General features: G+C 41.6%; 1 long non-coding RNA gene across 1 annotated transcript in view; it reads left to right on the plus strand.

Moving 5' to 3' along the window:
* The window catches only part of LOC125019350, a 39,890-nt gene that overhangs the window by 11,593 nt on the left and 9,966 nt on the right, over window positions 1–18,331 (plus strand). The window contains exon 2 of the long non-coding RNA XR_007114058.1: window positions 58–229. This is a non-coding gene — a long non-coding RNA (uncharacterized LOC125019350). The remainder of the gene's footprint in view (window positions 1–57; window positions 230–18,331) is intronic.

The following is an 18,331-nucleotide window of genomic DNA, read 5'->3' on the forward strand; positions in this document are numbered from 1 at the left end:
ATGCCAGCAATCATGTTTTCTTTCTGTCTTGCCTTTTTTTCTCTTTGGTGAAATTAGGTGTAATGTCTCGTTTTGGAGCGATGCTCTTCAGATACTTCATCACCGGCCTTCTCAGATTCCCTGCAGACGCTGGCTGACCCCAGAGACTGACCTCACCAATCACAGATCAAAGTCGCCTGGTTTCCGGCTGGTCAGGTTAATCAGAGGACCACCCCGAAGAACCAATCAGGTAACATCTTACTGGACTTAAAGGAATTAGGCTGCTTTTGATGAGTAACCGTGAATGCTTCCTCTAGTGATGTGCTGAACATGTATATTCTGAGGTGCATCTGTTTTCTCTGAGCATACCAATTAATACATTTTAATTTTGAGCAATCCCGTAACTTTATTTCAGTATTATTTCGACTTGACTTGGAAAGAAATGGGCAGGCATGCAATGAATAAGGGAACTAAAGCAAAAAAAAAATAAAAATTGTATGACAAGTAATAAACTCCTGAGCGACAAGTTTTAATTTGTCCATAATTTTTATTTTTAGATTTAAATCGTTCAAAGAGGAATTAATTAAATAAAACGTACAGGTTAAAATAAATGTTTGAGAACAAATATTCCAGTGTCTGAACAGCGTGCATGAAGCGCATGTGTGTGTGTGTGTGTGTGTACATTCATGTGTGTGTTGCTAAGAATGGAGCGCTTGTATCACTTGCCCCCTTTTTGAGGGGAAGTGACATGAGATACTTAAAGAACAAAATTGCCTCACTTAGCCAAACAAACTGGCTCTCCCGAAACACACAGACACACGCAGGCACGCACACGCACAGACACACACACACACACACACACATCTAGAGATCTCTAATGGCCAATAAACTCAGGATGTTCGTTCCTCCTCTCGGGCTCACAAAACCCGAACAGCAAAATTATTGCGAGTAAACGGATTCCACTGTAGCTCTGGCTAATGACCACACACACACACACACACACACACACACACACACACACACACACACACACATACACACACACACACTCGAGGGTCAGTGTAGGCTGAAGCAGATAGGATGTACATAATAACCCTAACATGGCTTTTATAAGCCTTGACTTCTTTTGAAACAGCATTGGCTGGGAGAGAACCCAGGCCTGCACATAAAAATACTGAACATACTGCAGCAAGACTTTGAAGTTTTTTTTTTTCCTTGGTCGACGGCAGAAGAGACACACAGGGATACCGTGGATGCATGTCCATGAAAACATCAGCAGTGTCTAAGAATGGACGCCCTCGTAAATTTTGCACTGTCTATGAAATAATACTTTGAAATAAATGTGAAAAGATCAAAATATTTAAAGAAATAAATTTGGGCTATTAGCATCAAACTCGACAAACTCCCAAGTCTCCAAGATAACAGTAGATCTTAATTGTAATCCTCAACTCCAAGATAACATATCTGAAAGCACATAAATAACTGCATAAACGTCAAATAGCAGCAGCACAAAGTACAGTCATGGGGTTTTGATGCCGAGGAACAGACATCACTCCCAGAAATTTACGGGGCATTTCCTTCCTTGTCTTAATACTCCCACTTCGCCCATTGATAAATTATTGTTCTGTATCAGCTGCTAAATTCACCTTCCCGCCAAAAAAACGGTTTGATATAATCATACGACAAATTTAAAGGATTTTGTTATTTTTATGGACGGCTAAAAAAGGGTGTAAGGATAATGCAACTGTGTGTGTGTGTGTGTGTGTGTGTGTGTGTGTGTGTGTGTGCGTGTGTGAGAGAGAGCGAGAGAGAGAATCCACCACTCCAATAATTCTAATGGTTTCTTTTGGGACCATATGTCCTCTGCGTCAGCACAGCCTCTACAATTACAGTTCGGTTCAGGGTGGAAGACAGACATGTTGTATAATAGACGGTGGGTGGGGGAAGGTGGAGGGCTTTAAGTTGTGTGTGCAGAGCGGGAGGGGCGGAGCTACAGAAGGTTTTTGAAGAAGCAGATCTCTCCGTATTGCCTTACCATCAATAAATCTAGCAGCTCAGTATAGTGCTGACATAAATTAGCCCGCACCCCCAGTCCACTTTCTCCATCTCGAACCGTACTACCACCTCAACCTTTTCTTAAGCGTACACACATGCGCACGTGCACAGAACCGATACACCCTCTCCTATTCCCTAAACTCTAGTAGATCAATAAGTGTCGAGCTCTCTATTTACACACACACATGCAAAATTCACCTACAAGCAGACACCGGCATCCACACGCGCTTTACACACACGCATACACACACACACACAGTTTCGGGGTAATTAGTAGTCTTTCTCTGTGGTGAACCCGTTTCCTCTTCGGGGTCACCGATAGCAAAACGCTTGTTAAAGTTTATATTCCCTGATGGGGCAAGAAAGAGAGGGAAACAGAAGGAGTGTACACTCTCATTAACATAGTGCTTTTGTATTTGTGTGTGTGATTGTGTGTGTGTGTGTCTAACTGTCTGGGTGGTGTTTCCGTACTCCTCCAAAGCCTTAAAACTCCACACTGGATTTATTAAGATAAATGAAAAGATGGTTCAGTCTAGGTCGTTAAATAAACGACTTCAAGTAAATGTGGAAATTATTACACACACATTCGTTAAATGGCTTGAGACAATAAACTGATTGGTCGCTCAGTAGAAGCCAAATGTTCAGCAAAAATGTTAAATGTTCTCAAGTCCCATCTTCTCAAGGCTGAACATTTTGTTATTTTTCTGTCTTATTTAATAGCAAAATTAACATGTGGTGGCATTTTAATTGTCAGTTTAATGGAATATGAACATGATCAGGTGTAACCATAATATATACAGCATTTTATTGTATGCAATTACTTCAAAAATAAAACATTAGAAACACAAGCTTCCAACAACCAATAACTCCTTCACTATTGACATCCATGCACACTGGTTCACTATATCTAATAATTTTCCTGTTTACAAAAAAGGGATGTGGGAGATTTTAATGGACTCAGCAAAAAAAAAAAAAAAAAAGCTGCTCTGAGGCACTTGTACATCTTAAAACACACACACTTTTGGTGAATTAAAGAGATTCTGTAGATAGCCGTGAAAGCTTATCCTGTGCACATCAGCAAATTCTAAAGCCCTTTTTCTTATGCGATCATTTTAGGTAATTTAATAAATTCCCTGAGCTCTGTGCGGAATTAGAAGAAGCTAGACTTTGGTCAGGGGAGAGCTTTTAAGAAACCAGGGAACGCACATCAGAGGGCCAGCAGTCGATGGTAATGTAATGAACGTTTACATTTACCTGCCTCTCACCTTTCCTGTTGGTATATACCCGCAATCTAAACTGCACTTGTCAAACATCAGTCCAGTTTGTTTTCATAAATATACTCTATTTCTTTCCCCATTTCTTGCCTCCTCGTCCCCGCTTCAAAAATGAAATATTTGGTGTTTTAGGGAGGGGGGTGAGATGTGGTTAGTGTGTGTGTGTGTGTGTGTGTGTGTGTGTGTGTGTGTGTGTGTGTGCGTGTGTGTGTGTGTGTGTGTGTATTTGGGGTGGGTGGTGTTGCAGAGAGCTGTTTGCGATGCCAGAACTAGCACTTCTGGTTGGAAAAAAGAGGTCTGAGTTTTCGTCAGACGTGTAGCGTAGACAGACAGGGCGAAGGAAAGGCTTTTTGAAAGCCCAATCCAAGAGCAACAAAAAACACTCCTTCTTGAACATGTGGTCAAAAAATGGGTGTAGAGGGAAAGGCAGCTTCTGGCGTGATGCCTGGAACGAATAGGGAGTAAATATACCCGCCTCCGCCCGCAATGTGCCCCCTCTACTGCCATGAGGTCTTCGTATTAGAAGAAGAGCAAAATGAAGATAGAGGGAAGCAGGTAGCGTCGAGAGGAAGTAGATAGGGAGAGACGGAATCGCGTATAAAAGCGCCAGGGAGGAGGATACTGAGAAGCATGGAGGCATATCATGAACAAGGTCAGAAAGACATCGCTTGGCAGAACAGGAAATGATACAGGATATATCCTCTCTCTTTCTCGCTCTCTCTCCCTCTGTACTCTCCAAGCTCTGTGCTGTAAGTGACAACGCTGCAGAGGGAAGTTGACATTGCTGAAGTATGAATTTCACCCATTTGTGTTTTGCGGAAAACACGGAATCAAGGCTGTCTGTCTGGATCAGGGGCTAGGCCCTTGACCCTCCCGTGACCCCTCCGGAGCAGACGGCAGGGTTTTATTGGCCAGTCAGATCCAATTTATTAAACGCTACACAACTCTGTTCTAAGCTTCTTTAGTCAGTCTTTCCAAATGTGGTTGCGATACGCATTCGTAAACGGGTATGAAAGGTATTCCATGCTTTTCTAGGAACACTCATCTCCCCTTACTCCGCATACATGCTTTGTTCCTCACAGCCCTTTTTAGAGCATAGGGTGTAATATGGATGTGTAAAAAAGAAGCAAGAAAGACAAAGTCACAGGTCAGATTATGTGTAATGGGTGTCTTGGAAGGTAACAGAGGATGTTTGTCTCAAAAAGACGCCTCAAACATGATACAGCTTTTAACAGCGCAAGGTGAGGACTGCCCCAAATTTCAAGGTGAAATGAAAGAAAACCCACGACTCCAGCAGCTCGACTTGGGCAAGACGAGACCTCAGTCTGAAACACAAACACAGTATGCATGTAGTTTGCAAGCTTGCAGAGCTGCATACCCATGTACTGTATATTTACACACAGATGCGCGCACACACACAGACACTCACGGAACAGTAGGTAACGCGATACGCGGAGCTATGGAGTGGTGGAGTAAAGTGAGACCTTCCTGTAATCAAAAGAAACAGCGTGCTACAATAAGGCCTGTTTTGAAACGGTCTGTGGCCTGAGGGATGGATCCCTCAGTTGGAATGAGGAAGAGAAAACGGACACTAAGCTGTGTCACAGAAAGAACAGAATAGAATAAAGTAGAATAGAACAGCAAAGAGGTGACTGGATGAACAATCTGAATGACATTGTGTTCTGCTGAGCGGAGATCTCCTTCCCATTCTTCCTTTGTCCTCATTTCCCTGCTCCTCTCTTCTTTTGTCCCCTCTTCTTCCCTGGTGTTGCAGGCTGCCATGTGTTTGTGAGTCTCTTGGGCGACGTCCATCAGGTAAATATATAGAAGGTGTGCAACAGCGCTGCAGCAAAAAGAGGGCAGAGCATATTCCCTTTCCAAAGACAGACAGAAACACCAGTCTGGAATCAATCTGGTATCACACTACCGGCCCTAAAACACACACACACACAAAAACACACACTCTAATCTTTAACCCTGGTGAGACGGGCCTGCGCTATTTTTCATCTCCATAAGTTTATGCGTTGTAATGTTGTGTCAGGTCTGGGCTACGGTTCTCCTCTATATCTCCGACTTCACCTGCTGCTGAAGCTCTTTACCAGAGCACTGGGAGTTAACTGCTGCCATAAATAGTCAAAGGAGTGTGTGCAGCGATCTGCAGGGCAGCACGGGGCAAAGATATATCTGACAGGAAAAGAGCAAATCTCCTCTCCATGCTACCTGCTGTAAAAAGTCCCATTTCGGTGGGTCAGATCAGCCTTCAGATCAGAGACCGGTTGATTTTTAAAGAAATAAAGAAACCAAGTGAAAGCATGTGAGGTGTCTGCGGCGTACTTAATTTGATTTGCGCGCTGTCTCAAAAACAGATTACACGTGGCAGAGCATTTACAACAAGAGATAAATCGGGTCAGTTCAGAGTCAAAATTCATTTTTTTAAAGCACACAAAGCATTTGAATTTGCCTTGTTTTATTTTTTCTTTGACTATGCCTGATCTGGAAATATATCTATCTAATGGCAGAGGAGAATATAATAACAACAGTGGTTCCACATCCGTTCCAGCTGCTCTTTCAATCCGCGGTACTTCTCGACCTTTTCGTGTTCCTTCTTTCTGATATTTGCGTCAGCTGGTACCGCCACATCTATCACCACCACCCTCTTCTAGTCTTTATCCACCACCGCTATGTCCGGTTGGTTAGCCAGGACCTGTTTGTCAGTCTGGAACCTGAAGTCCCACAGAACCATGGCCCTTTTGTTCTCAACCACCTTCTGTGGTGTGGCCCATTGGGACTTGGATACTTCTATTCCATACGGGGTACAGACGTTACTGTACACCATCCCACCCACTTGGTTGTTCCATGTATGTTGACCCAGCTAGCATCTTACACCCTGCTACTATGTGCTGGACTGTCTCAGGGACATCTTTGCACAGTCTGCATCGGATCTGCTCTGGTAGATCTAGGCCTTTATGACTCTTGTACTTAGGGCCTGTTCTTGTGCTGCCATCATTCTGCTGTCTGTCAGCCCAGTGTTTCCCAGTCACTGGTAGATTTTCCTCAATTTGATGATGGTACATGCCGTGTAGGGGCTTGCCCCACCAGGTTGTCTGCTCCTCTTTCTTTGCACTCTCATTGGACATTCTCTTAGCACTTCATCATTTGGAGCCATTTTCTTGATATACTCTTGGATTTTCAATGTTTCATCCTGGACTGCAGCCTTGATGCTCACTAGTCCTCGGCCTCTCTCTTTCCGCTTAGTGAACAGTCTCAGGGTGTAGGACTTTGGGTGGAGCCCTCATTGCATGGTGAGGAGCTTTCTTCTCTTGATATCTGTGGCTTGTGGCAATGTTTATAACTCTTCATGTTAATAAAATACTAAATTACTGCCTGGAACAAAATAAACTTTGGGAAACTTTTATGTTCTTGGATCAGTCTCAGTCTTAATGTGCACAATTTCTTCTTGGGGTAATGCCATAGAAAATGCTAAGGATTTCACTAGAAGTAAAATAGTGAGGTATTTTTCCGTGACATTCAAAATGGTATCAAAGGAATCAATCTTCTGGTGGGAATGTTGGAGTAGTTGTACAATCTGAAAGCCTTGACTGATGGGTTAAAGGTCTAGAAGGGTCTGAGAGCGAGAAAAAAATGTTTATTTCCTAAAAATATGCACAACCAGTTGAAATCTTGCAGCTGCACAAGACGTGACGTCACCATTAGACATGACGCTAGCAAATAACAAAAAGACTGTTTTAGAACACTAAAAATGTCACAAAACAAAATCATGTAGCATGTAAGAAAGTGGGTCGATAGTCCCTCTGATTTCCCGTCACTTAATATTTGCAGCAGCCAACGAGTATCTTGGAGAATATCGATGCCTATTAGTGGTAAACCAAAGTGGGCCGTGCTCTCAGGCCTCTCTGCAGCTCATGAAAATGAATAATTCTCTCACTCTTATATGCTGTGAGACAGATTTCTCTATCAACCATCAAGCAGAGACTCCAGAGCCACAACACTCCAGCAAATGAACAGACAGCGTATTGTTCCTCTGTGGCTCGTTGCTGCCTCACCTCTGCCTCTGCCTGCTTAATTAAAGGTTAATTGCATAGAATAATTATGCACCTCCCGCGAACAGTCCACATTTCCATCTACGCAAAGCTGAGTTCGTGTGTAGCGCGGGTCAGATATCTGGAATTTATCAACTTGTTCAGGAAATAAGAGCCAAGCTTTACCTAAGTCAGTGTGTGAGCAGGTACAGAACCGACATATGGGAGAGGGTACGTGTGATGCAGAGCATATGCACACATACAGAGAAGAATTCAGAACTCTCTCTGTCATTTTTAATCAAGAATATGATCCCTCATACCATCTGGGTAGCCTGACTTGGTGGGCTTCGGCCCGCACACAAGAACATATCCCAGTACGAAGAGCTAAGCTCACAGACACAGATACACACATCGCTACATATGCAAACACGGGTAGACAATCTGTGGGGCGGCTAAAGTCGAGACCACCAGCTGTATGCTGGGAGTTTGGCCCTCAAAGAGCAGATGGTACTACTCTATTATTCGACAGTTGCTCATGTCTCTAAACAATTGCCCAAAAGTGAGGCACTTGGCACATAGTGGGAGAAAATGTAAGAAAAACCTGTATACATTTTCCCCGCACATTTATCTCACCCGTCTTGCGTCTTTGTTCCCCTTGAGGCTGATTTAGTCAGTAAATCCTTGTCCTACTGTCAGAGGCCTCCTTATCACATCATGATCACCTCTGTTCACTTACTGAATTGGCTTGTGCGTGTGTGTGCTGCATGTGTACGTACGAGGACACAGGTCAAAAAGATAACATTTGGCGGACCACCTGCTGGGAAGCTCAGCTTGCTATTTACAAAGCGTCATCTAACCCGTCACTGTGTGTGCTGGGGATTTACCGTTTACCTGAAGGGCTGAGGTGCAAAAGTATTTGATTACTGATAATGTTATAGGAAAAGGAACATGTGAAAAAAAAGTACAGAACACACAGGCACCGACTGTTTAGCAGAACAAGCACCCCAAACAGACTTTTGCGCACAAATCAAAAAACACATTATTTGTTCATAATACGTGTCCTCACATCCCTTATTGGAGTTTAGCAAAGGTGCTACAAAGTTCAAACAAAAAGGCAGAGAGGAAACGGAGCAATAAAAGCTGAACCAATGTCTCTTTAAGGTGTCTCTAAATGGGGCCTATGGCATGAACACTACACATCACTTTTTCTTATCATTAGTCCAGTGTACAAGCATGGAGTTATTATTGGAGTGGACATTAACAAGTTCTACTACCAGCTCACTGCCTCATAACCCGGAGGAGTAGGATGTCTACATCAGTAGCTTTAACTGGATACACCGATAGGAACTCACAGGGTGGTTTACATATAGAAAAGAGAGGGTGGGAAAGGAGGGTACAGATGGAGAAAAGATTAAAAATAGTAGTTCCCAATAGATCATTTGCTGCTATGTACGTTATAGATTACATAAACATGATTCCACTCAGCCAACTGTTAACAAAAAGTTGACATCCTTATCCGCAAGAGATGAAAGATGAACTGAACACAGTGGTAGTGAGTGTGTACAGTAGGTCCATGCACAAGGGCATGCATACACATGCAGTGTGTAGATGGGTGCGTGCACGTGCCTCACAACCGGAGGAATTTTAATTGTCTGAGACAAAGGAGGATTTTATTTTTCCTCAGTACATCTATCTTTCACTCCTTCACTCTCCTTTGCTTCTCTTTTTTCACCGTCCTTTCTTCCATGAAACAATAAAATCGTCTGGCCTCTAAGTTATGGAGAGCGTTTGAAGTGGCTGGAGGAGCCAGTAAATTTAGTGGGCACCTTTGGGAGCCGGTCCAGTGGTGCAGTGGCTGTACCTATATTTCATGAGTGCATGTGCACGTGTCTGTGCGGGTTTGTGTGTGTTTCCGCATGTGTATGCGTGCTCGCATGAGTCATGGCTGTAGCCTGTGTTTCTGTGTGTGACACAAATGCGCTTGGACTTGGTATGTGCACGTGTACATGTGTGTAAATGTTGCTCTCTATATCACAGTCATGCTGATTTGTAGCTGTCCACATCAAGTTTCCCAAGATGCCGTAAATCTTGCCAGACAAACTGCATTAGAAATAGATACGCGAGCATGTGCTTGTGCCTGTGGGTGTGGACACAACAGCTTGAGGTCTACATATTGTAATGGTCTTAGTCCTGACCATCTCTGACCATCTGTGGCATGGAGTTTTTACATTGGTACCACTGGTGCTAGTTGGCATCAGAGGTCAGCTGAGTGTCAGAGGTAGTATTTGTGGTTTATTTAATTCCAATAACTAAGAAGAGTTAGGCCAACATAAAGAGCATGCCCTGATGTTTTTTTTTTGTTTGCCTTGTTTTGCCAGGACTCTGAAATCTATTTTAGGCTGGTGATGTGATCCTTCTTTAACGTGCTTCCGAACACCACCAACATAACACTGCACTTAGTTTTGAGTCTTCTTCGACGACGTCAGTAAAAAGAAGCACTTGCTAAACGGTTAAGTGACCATTATGTCAGGTGTCTGATGTCTGATGGGCGAAGCCCCATTAACTACAAAAAGTAAAGCAACCCAACACCACCAAGTGAAAGAGGATCCCAGGTCGGGTGCCGGATCATGTGTCTGAGAATAATGGAAGGAAATTGTGATCTGAGTTTAAAGATTTAAAAAAAAATCAAAAGAGGACTGCATTTATTCAAGATTCATGCCGAAGACATGACACCGTGGAAATACGACCCCATTTAGTGAACTGTGGAGTTCAATGCCTTGCTCACTGGAACTTCAGCAAGCATATGGGGCTGTTGGGATCGGCTGACTGGTTTTCCAACCATCCAAGCCCCAAGTCCTCATTTGTACTTACACTACCAATCAAAAGGTTGGACACACTTGTTATATCTAGTTTGTGAAAAATATCCCTCCAATATAATCAGGAATGTGTTGATCCTTTAAAATAATAATGACGGTAATTTCAAGCAATGCTACCTAGTGTTTTATAGCTTCCTATTTTGAAATATGATGTTCTAATGCATTTATTATACCTGAGTACAACATTAGCAGAAGAGGTCGGAATGTGAAAACACAAAGACAGATGTGGATAAAAGAAAAAAAAAAAAAACTCTGATATTCAGCCCAAGGAGATTAATAGCTTTTTCATATAACTCTTCTCTTTGTAAATGTCTGCTCCCGTCTGTCTTTTTCTTCCTCTACCACCCTTTTCTCTCTCTTTCTTTTGCTTCTGCTCTCTCGGTTTTCCTAGACACCTGTGCAGGTCTAGTGTTTCAGCCTAGTCCCTGAAAAATAAATGCGTCGCTCCAATCTCTTAATCCACTCGGCTCCACGCAGCCACGTCACATGACACCGCCATGGCCGCACCGATGCCCAGACAACACTGGAGTGAGTGATTGTTTTGTGTGTGTGTGTCTGTGTTGGGTCTTTTGGATAAAGAGAACCATAGAGAGAGCAATAAAGATAATCAAGTGTTCACGCAACAGATTTGATTATATATTATAATGCGTTTGCATCCTAATGTGCTCTGCTTGTTGTTCAGTTCGGTTTGTAGGTCGTACTTACTGTACACGTGTGGTTTACTGCATGCTGTATGGATTTTAGAAAAGAACTGAAGTTGCGAAAAGGGAGGAAAACTCATCTTTTCTCATTTAAATCAAGTTCCTTAGTGCGTGTTTTGTGTGTGTTTTGGGATGATACCCTATCCACAGCAATCAGTCTGACCTCCACTCTGGAGCGAACTGCTCTCAATGATTAATGGATCTGCCTCCGTGCTTGGTCGCCAAGGCAACCCGAAACCCGATAGCCCTCAGGAATTTGCAAGCTCGCCCTCAAAGTTAGGTTCTGTGTGTGTGTGCGTGTGTGTGTGTTGCTAGGCTGTGGGTGGGAGATTCTTTGGAAAGATGGAGTTGGCTGTGGTAAAGGTGGGAGAGAGGTCCAATTTAGTCAATAATACCATGTGCATTTTTGAGTGCAGTATTTTTTTTTTCTTAAATTTATATTGTGCTCTTTAATGTACTGACAAGTGAGTCTAACCATTTGTGCCCAAAGAAAGTACTGATGTAGGCCAATAGTATATTAGTAGTAGAGTGTGAATTGTCACCATCGTTTTTGGCATCGTTTTGTATTATGGTTTCACCATTAGGCACTATTCCGTGATTAAGACTGTGTGTATGTGTATGTGTATGTGTGAGCATTATTATTTCGATCTGATTAAATTTCTGGTTGAGACCCTTAGCCCATCATAACCTGGTTATGACTAAATCCATGTTAACAAGATGGCAGCTCTTAAGTTAAAGTGCTGCTGTCCAGCTCGTGGACCGTATGCTTGACAGACCAACTTAACACTACAGTGTTATTTTCAAAGGGCCACTTAGCACTTTATTGATCTGAAGACCATGGGGGCTCATTAAATGAAGGCTCAGGGTGAGTACGGTATGTATGTAGAAATGTCTGCTGATTTCATGCCAGTGGACACTATCAGAGAAGTGTTTTAATCACTTTAATCATCTTGTAAGTAGAGCGTGTGCATGTGGTTATAGCGATGATATTAAACACCTCTCTGTTTTTAATCTTAAAGGTTTTCATGCACATGAATTTTGAGCTTCTCTCTAACAAAACATTGCTTTCTAGGAAAGTCACTTTAATTTTAAGAAGCCGGCCTGTCTGTCTTTTAAATTAGGGGCTCAATATCTTCAGTGTATCTTTTTTTTACATATAAATTGCATGCGATTAAGAGATTAACACCAGCATGACTACTCCACGTTAGTATGAATGGGTATCTTGTGTCCGAGTCATTGTACTAGATGAAGGATGAATCTACCAGGAAACCACACAGACAGCAATTGCAAATGATGTGCAGTGTCTCTACCATGGACTGAAATATCATCCCTGTGAGTGTGTGATCAAGTGTGTGTGAGAGAGAGGACACAGAGAGTGTGCTTAACGTATATGCATCAATATACTAGTGTATGGGAATACTGGAACTGCTCATGGATTCTGATTTTAAAGGCGCACACAGTTATGTCTTCAACCTAGCATAATAACCTTCATGGCTGTTTAACGTGATAAAGCATAAGCATAAAAATGCAGAATAGAAGGGAAGAATAAGACAGAGCCTTGAAGTACTATGCAGATAATAGAGATAGTGCATTGTGGATGATGTAAAGTTACCTGTAAATGGTTTGAGAGCTAAGAGATTAACTCCTTGTAGTGGAATATCAAATAAAGAGCTTAAGTTGAGAAAACTGAGAACAGACTTTTCATCAGCAATATAGATGGAGATCACCCATAAGTTAAGCATCTCAAAGTTCAAAAATCAGATTGTTAGATAGGATAATAAAATAATAATCCTGACTGACTGGGATGAGGGCCATGAGAATCTAAATTCTTTGGTTCTTTCTTCAGATCTACAGTTCTGCAAGAGAGTTCTAAAGGCAAACAAGAAACTTTATCGATGCAAATTGAACCTCAACTTCTTCAGCAATGTTTGGAGGGATAAAGTAAAATAGAAAAATAGAGAAATTAGGTTGTTGGTTGGTGGGTAATATGGGTAATAGTGTGGTAACACTCCTGATGTCCTATGATCGGGATGTTTAAGTTTAGTGTATAAAAAAACTAATGAAAAGATCTCACATGCCTGAATGTTCAGTGAATGTCTGTGAACAAAACTTAACTTTGTGATGTTTTTCCTTCTTTATTGTAATAAAAGAAGGAATGTGCAACTAATTCGTCGATGGAATTAACATTTTGGCTAAAGGAAAGAATCACTCCATAACAACAACAACACAAACAACAATGAAATTAAATAATTTACATTTTAATTCTTCTGAAAACAACATCACGTCTCTGTGGTTATTAACTTCAAGGGGAGCGGGGGTTGTATATTTGTATATTTCTCGAAGAGATTAGAATTTTCTGAGAAAAAGTAACAAACTAAAGCCGTATGATTAGAAGAAAAGTCCCAAGTATGAACTGACAGACGCTCATTAGAGAGTAATGATGTTCAGAATCAAGAGGACGCTGCCAGTTTGCATATGAGAGAGTGTGTGTTTGTATGTTCTTGTCTGATGGTATGTGTGTATGTGTGTGTATGTGTACTGAGTGACGGACGCAGGGGGGGTATCTGTGACACTGTGTCTAGCATGTAAACCCAGACTGACCTGGTCTGCTATTGCCCTCCAGGTCTCTCAGCAACCACACACACACATCGAAACACTGTATTTTTGTTTCTCTGTTCCTGGCAAAGCTTCCTGTGTTCTCACAGAGGTTGATTTTACGTATTTAGATTTTACTAAAGACCAGCTCAGGGACATTATATTTCAACACTTCAATCACATTTTATGAAATTTCAATTCATAATATAATAGAAATAATATATAGATGCTTATTTAATTTTGATCCATTACCCAATATTTTCATCAACCATTAACTTATTATGATATTGCTGGAGAACAAACATATTAATAAATATTTTTAAACAATTTCACTTCCCTACCTCCTCAGATCTCAGCATTGACCTTTTTTCAGTTGCTAAATATGAGTTTAAATGCTAATTCAACACATGCATGTATGCATTTATTACTTTCCACTTCCACTCATAAAATATACTTAAACTAAATGTTAAGTGAAGTGAAGGAGTGGATTGAAGAATTAAAGTTTCGCCATCAGTTATTATCTTTAGTACAAATATACTGTGTGTTGGAATTGAACTTCTTTCACAATATAAAAAGCAAAAAAAATTTTTTAGAGTAATCACACAGTGCTACAACATATAAAGGAGCATGAATACGTAAGGAACTCCGTACCTCCATAAGGTATAAGGATTAGAATTTACAAACTGAATCAAACCCTGAAGATTAAACCAGGAAGCTATACACACATATTGCAAAGATATAGCAAATGAATACACAGGTTTTGTGCAACTACTAGAAAGAGATTAACTAATGATATCTAGGCAAAGAAGTTTCAAATCAATACAAACTGAACACAGTAAACTCAAGTAAACTAATGAGATCAGAGTTTGTCTTTTTTAAAATCTTTACATTTACAGTTTTATGGCCATACAAGAATGTATGTGTTCGTGTGTACGTGGCAAGTCAAGTTCATGCGAACGTACCGTATGACATTTCCACTCGCAGAAGCAAAAGCAGCTTAGTGGAGCATCTCGTCAGGGATGAGCCTAAAGCCCAGTGAAGAGTTTGTGTGCATATTTGTGGAGACGTATTCGCACCCAGAAATGGGACCATTATTTGTGATTCTGGAGTGAACATCTCAAGGCCTCCAAAACCGACCTCAGCGCTTTGTGTGTTGGTACGAACGTGGAAAGCAGCAAAGCTGCGTGACGACGAGCACGAGCAAATCAATGATTGGATCTGTCATCTGCTGATTAATACCAGGATGGCATTTAGTTCTGTGGTATTGGGTTTAGCTCTGTCTGTCAGCCTGTCTTTCACACTCTTTACCATGATGAGCGGCTTGAATTAGTCATAATCATAACACTCCAGTCCTCTTTTGGAAAATGTTCTGCAAAGGCACAAAACAAGTCTTTTTCCTGCATTTTATTATGCTGCATATTAATTTTGCGACTTTGAAAAATCTGTGACCATACACATTGTGCATTTATATGTCTGTGGGGCCACACCAGTGACTTAAAGGGCTAGGGGCACATATGAGTGAGGGAAGCTTCTTGTGTTTGTATGGTTAGATCACTTTTGCTGTAAAATAGAATAGAATAACAATGATATTCTTAGATAATTCGATGAAATTACCAAAACTAACAATACACTGGTCCAACTTGGCCTCTCTAGCCAGATTCAAAGCCTATTAAAAACTCATCGATAAGCCACAGCATTGCACTAATTGACACACTTCTTCATTAACTTAAGCAATAATTGACTTATGTGTTGTTCAAGTATTAAAAACTACAGTCATCTATTGTTGGATCCCAATTAAGTAACCTTTCGGTAGCAAAGAAAGCAGAAGCCGGTAATGGTAAGATTTTTAAATACCTGACATGTTTCAACTAAAGAAGACTGCGGATGACAGTCGAAACATGTCTGGTATTTAAAAATCTTACCCAGAATGTATGCATAAGCCTAAGTTTGAGTACACACATTTAACTCAGAGCCTACAGAAAACCACGGGTTAATATCTCCGCATGAATCCACATGTATATTCTCACATGTGTGCCTGACAAAATGAAAGGCGGCGAGCTGAGCAGGGTTCAGTACAGGCCAGACCTCTAGCCCTAATCAGGTTACATGATTAATGAGGGGGGGAAATGGGCTCATGTTGTATTAAGAAAATGTGTGTTTGAACCCAAAGCGGCGAGTATCAGCAGCCTAATGCATCAGCCATCGACTGGACACCTGAGATCCACGGTCTGCTGTGCTGTTAGCCTGGTCCCAGCGGAGAGACGCTGCATCGATTCTCCTAAAACTCCCTCTCTTTCACTCACATTCTTCCTGTTTCTTTTTTCCCCAGTTCTTCTTTAATACTTTATGTCCTTCCATGCCTTTTTTTTTTTTTTGCATTTTTTTCACACTTCTTTTGTTTCATTTAATCTCCCCTCATTTGCCTCACTTTTCACTCTCCCCTGTTACTTAATCTGTCTTCCTCTTTAGCCTTTCCCCACTACACTAACAGCTTCACAGAGTTTGCATACACCGCACAATAGCATCAGTGTTTTCTGTGTCTTTTTTTTTTTTTTTTTGCCTCTGAATGATTTAGGTTCATTTCTGGCACTGGAGCGATGGCCAACACTCAGCCCTCGCAACCCAAACACTGCGCAGTCATTTAATCTGTGTGACTCGCTGCACCACAGGCTTGTCTGATATATTAGCTAGCGCTGCCTCATCCAATAAAGACTATGTCTGCTCAGTATGTGCGCGAAACATACAGTTGGAGTGAGAACACCGGGTTTCCATGACAAGACAAAGGTTCATTCATTATTCATGTCCCCAACTTTCCGCTTAAAAAATGCTTTAAAAAATCATTAGACCGTTTCTATGTCAAAACAAGATTTACTCTGTATGCGGCAGTTGCACCTCAGCAAATAGCACAGCGACAGTTGACTCCTGGACGTGCCGGGTGAAAGTAGCTGTTGTGTTATTGCTGGAAGCCAATTAGACAGCCCTTTCTTGAATCTTTGAAGCTGACTGTACATTGACACTCTCCGGGGAGATGAGCGGTTACGTGCACAGTAGCTGCAGCGCACACGCGAGCTGATGAGTGATTAGTCTGGATTCAAACACAAACACGCAGCTCGACTCGTTTTACCCTAAAACAATATTCCGCGTTCCGTCTTATCAGCGGCACCGATTGTGGCGCACTAAACTGCAGTTTTATGTTAATTATTATTATAAAATGTTATTTATGTTCCAGGCTTGGCTGCGCCTAAGTGGCTGCTGAGTTTATTACAGTGAAGGATAGTGGCCGTGGTGAGGAAAAGGCCAAATGGTCACGAGGTCGGTCACAGTGTGCATCCCCAAAATGAAACAGTGTTTGGTAATACAAACAAGGAAAGGATATGGTTTGAAACCAGGATGGAAAAACATTATGACACTGATAAAGTTTAGTTTTCCCTCTTTGTGGTGTAGTTTTCTCTGCGAATGTGCCAGATTTATGAATAATCAGAGCACCGCCTGTGTTTGCTCTCCTCAACTGAACCATCATCTCCAATGAGACAGTTTACTCTGAAAAGTTTGGTTGCTAACTCTAACAAAGGAGAAGTATAAGGCGTTCATTAAAACTAAATAACCCCGGGCTCGAGGAATCAAAGCAATAAAGCAGGGCGGATAAATAAATAAATGAATGAAATGTTCATGGAAGCCAGTCAGAGAAATGTTGAGGAGACCACAAGAAACCCTTGAGATATGGAAACAAACCTGCAATATATAGACAAACGATTAGCATACCATGTCATCAGTAAAGATGATTCATCGTGGCAGCGATGCATCCTGATGTACACACAAGTGCAAACAGCGCTACGGGCAGGAACACACCGAAAATCCCACCGTGGATTTTTGCAAAGACAGCAAGGAAACTATCCGTGTTTTGAGAGTATTACCAGTCATATTTTCATATTTCTTTCCCCCTGCTGTTATAATTTTCTCCCCTGTCAAACAAATCAAAACGCCAAGACCAAACGGAGGCTGAGGGAGCGGCTCACATTTTCCACTGTCAGGTTCACAAATGCGCTGCTCTTACAAACAGGCTCTGTGCGAGGAGACGTGACCTGTGTGTGCGCTTATACGTGTGCGGACGGACAAACTCCGAGCTTCACGCCAGTGAAAACTGTTTATTCTGCCCGAACTCCCTCTCATGTTTGAAAATATGAAATTGTTACTCTTTCAAATCATCATCAAACTAATGTTAAATAAATTGAAAAATCTTTAATTACCATGCACAGGTGTATTATTTTAACCCTAATCATTCATGTGAGTGCCCTAGTCTAAGCTAATGTTAGCATAGAGCGATTAATAAAATGTCTATTCTGACAATGCTGACGTGGGAAAAAAAACGTATGTGATTGATGCTCAGAGTAATCCTGGGTGAGTGATTGTATGATGTGGTGAAAATATAGTTTACATTTCATGACAAGCGATTGTGTCTGGGCCACAGATGTTTAACCGCTTCAATATTGGACATCAGTTTTTATCCGCGGGTGAACGTTTCAGTCTGCTCGGTTACCGCAAGGAAGAATGAAACAACGAATAAATATGTATAAAAACGCAAATTATTTTGCAATTACACCGTGATTCACGCTTTTACTCATTTTTCACCACTCAGGACGCGTTTTACTGAAGCTATTGTCCACAGGCTGTCTGCCACGCTCGACGGAAACTAAATATATAATGGCAAAAAAGCTGGGATGATGAAGCAAGAGTCCATTTCATTTCCCAAACAGGATGGCCGGGCGATCCGCTGCCTTCTGGTTACATTTCCCCTCAGAGCGCCATCCGTC

This window comes from Mugil cephalus, chromosome 13, assembly GCF_022458985.1.
Source record: "Mugil cephalus isolate CIBA_MC_2020 chromosome 13, CIBA_Mcephalus_1.1, whole genome shotgun sequence".
Lineage (NCBI taxonomy): Eukaryota > Metazoa > Chordata > Actinopteri > Mugiliformes > Mugilidae > Mugil > Mugil cephalus.